Raw genomic sequence first — 3,536 nt, forward strand, 5'->3', positions numbered from 1 at the left:
ATATTGTTAACTTCTGAAAGAATTTTTAAATATATTATTTACAATATAAAGCCTTTTAGTCCCTGTAATTCTGTTATCCGCCATCGATGTTTAATTGATTTTGGATTTGTGATAATGGATTATCATCTATCATTTAGAGATGTGGCACCTCTGGTTGTGCTTCTCTTCATGAAGATTTTTGTGCAATGGCACAGACGCTGTTGACCCCATGATGATTGTGAGGAGAACAACCTCCTAATCAATACACAAAATAACATTCTACATATGCTGTGTCAGGGGGCACAGTGACTTAGTGGTTAGCACGTTCGCCTCACACCTCCAGGGTTGGGGGTTCGATTCCCGCCTCCGCCTTGTGTGTGCGGAGTTTGCATGTTCTCCCCGTGCCTCGGGGGTTTCCTCCGGGTACTCCGGTTTCCTCCCCCGGTCCAAAGGCATGACAGTTCAAATTTAAAGCTGCTTTGAGACAATGTAAATAATTAATAATAAAACTATACAAATAAAATTTCATTTAATTGAAAATGTAGTAGTATTTGGTGGTGTTACATTCTGGGTGCAACATGGTTGTCTTCAGGTCTAGGTAGTTTTTTAGTGACAAGCTGGGCTTCTCCTGATAGAAGGGGAAGAGGTCACTGGGTCCCGGCTTTGACAGTGTGATGTAACCTTTAAGGCTTATTATTTTTTCCCACACACAAAAAAACAGCATAATCCTTACAGTTCTGCTTTTAAGGCTCTTACCTCTATATTCTCTCATTTCCTCCCTTTATCACCACCGCTCGTGCACAGGTCCATGCTCATCACTACTACTCAGTCTCCGGACGCCGTCCTCCATTCACAGACCAGAGCTGGACCATGCACTCTGCTGCCACAGGGGACATATGTGTAAAGGTGACAAGAGAAATTCAGGCAGTGCGTAAATCTCCACCATCAGTTAAATTATTTATAGGTTATAGTTGATTGTAATATTTAGTTAAATAATCATTCTTCGTCATTCTTTAATATTTTTTGCTCATATAAAACAATTACATAAAAGCAAGAAAGAACCAGGAAAGCAATACAACGTGCCTGTGCTTATGTGTACCCTGAAATAATCATGCTGGTGAAAATGTCAACAAAAACATCTTTATGAAAGACAAACTGGACAAAAATAAGCAGGTAAAATTGTTGTACAGCCATATTGTCTATTGGGTAATGGGTGTTGACATGCAGGCATCTGAAACACTGACCAGACTGACAGGTTGTCCATCAGTCCGTGCAGGTGAGACAGCCACACTTGTCAAATCACATACTGGGCTAATGCTCACATCAGGGTCTTTAAGGATCTAGTGATGTTGTTCCCCCTGATAGTTTAAAGAGGTTTACCCTTGTATAGGGCAATTGGTCCTCAGTATCATTAATAACAGCTTATCTCCTGGTGTGGTTCCTATTGATTTTAAACATGAAGTAGTACAACTATATATTAAGAACCTTGGCCTAGACCACTCTTTACTAGCTAACTTTAAACCTATCTCCTGACTAAGGTCTTAGAAAAAAATTGTCTATACACAACTGAAATCATTTCTGGATGAAAATGACATCCTGGAGGTTTTCAGGTTTCAGTCTGACTTTAAAACACTGCATAGCACAGATTCAGCCATGTTAAGGGTTTTTAATGACATCCTCATTGTGTGTGATGCTGGTGATTTTTTCATCCTTGTCCTGCTGGACCTAACAGCTGCCTTTGATACAGTTGACTACTGCATTTTAATATCTCGTCTAGGTCAACTTGTGGGTGTTCCTGGGTGTTCCTACTTAACCAATGGGCCTTTTTTGTGGGTCTAGGTGGTCTGGAATGCTGCACTGCTCCCTTGTCCTATGGGGTTCCACAGGGCTCGGTTCTGGGGCCATTACTCTTTTCGCTTTATCTGCTTACTCTGGGATCCATCCTCACAATGGGATTTCCTTCCAATGTTATACAGATGATACCCAAATCTACATACCTGTAAAGCAAAAGGAGGGTTCCTCCTTGCATGTCTTGATGACATTAAAGCTTGCATAGCAGTGAATGTTCTCCATTTAAACGATAACAGACAGAGGTGATTGGGTTGTTTGGCCCAAGTGGCTCCTGTAAGTCCCCACTGTTGACCTGGGTCCTTTGGCATCCTATGTTAGACCTGTGGTATCTAATTTGGGCTTTAAAATGGATGTTGATCTTAAATTGGAATGCCTAATTATTGCAGTGTTGAAGTCCAGCTTTTTTCATCTAAGGCACCTGGCATAAATAAAACCTCTTGTTTCCAGGCAACAATTTGAGATGGTAATCCATGCCTTTATTACATATCGACTGAATTACTGTAACACACTCTATATTGGTCTTAGCCAGTCTTCTCTGTCTCGTCATTATTTTATTTTGATACTATTAAATTATTTTATTATTTGTATCTTATGATGTACAACACTTTGTGTTCAGCTTTGTCTGTTTTAAAAGTGCTTTATAAATAAAGTATTATTATTATTATTATTATTATTATTATTATTATTATTATTATTATTATTATTATTATTATGCTGTGAGTTTCTAACTTAAAGAAAGTGATGAAAGTGACGTGACGTGACATACGGCTAAGTACGGTGACCCATACTCAGAATTTGTTCTCTGCGATTAACCCATCCAAAGTGCACATACACACACACACACACACACACACACACACACACACACACACACACACACACACACACACACACAGCAGTGAATACACACACACCATGAACACACCCGGAGCAGTGGGCAGGCATTTATGCTGCGGTGCCCAGGGGCAGTTGGGGGGTTCGGTGCCTTGCTCAAGGGCACGTCAGTCGTGGCTGGCCTGAGAATCGAACCCACAACCTTAGGATTACGAGTCAGACTCTCTAACCTTTAAGAAGCAGGTAGGGGGATTATTTATAGTTTTCATTTTGTTATTAGTTTTTTTTTATCATTATCTATAATGCAAGCATTTCCACTGCATTTTCTATTAAAAACATTATCCTCCTTAACGTCCATGACAGCTGATACTCACCAACCCTCACTGCCTCTGTGGTGATCAACTGATCTTATACCCTCTTTCACTACAAGCTCCTTTAAATAAAATATGCCGTATTTATTTATTTATTTTTGAGTGTGATCCTCAATCCCCTGAGTTTGCATCATTTTTTAGTTTTTTTTTTTTTAAATAAAAACCAAACTCCATCCTCTGTCTGTCTGCAGTTCATGACAGAAGCGGTTCATAGATGCCGCTGTCACAGCTCAGGTTCAGGAAAAAAAGCACACAGACCTTCAGTTATTTATTTACAGCTTTCAACCACACACCAGTTTAAATTATCCACCATCTTTGTGCTACTTGAAATTTAATTAACATTTAAAAAGCAGACATGTGGAATATGGTGTCTATCACAAACATCTATTTATGAATTGATGTGTATTATGTGTTGATGCTGTATGGCCTGGTGACAAGCTGTTTCTGGGACATTGTAGGCAGGTGTATCAAGCCAACATGGATGACATTGTGATTTCATCC

The sequence above is a fragment of the Tachysurus fulvidraco genome, chromosome 16 (assembly GCF_022655615.1).
Source record: "Tachysurus fulvidraco isolate hzauxx_2018 chromosome 16, HZAU_PFXX_2.0, whole genome shotgun sequence".
In the NCBI taxonomy this organism is placed as follows: domain Eukaryota; kingdom Metazoa; phylum Chordata; class Actinopteri; order Siluriformes; family Bagridae; genus Tachysurus; species Tachysurus fulvidraco.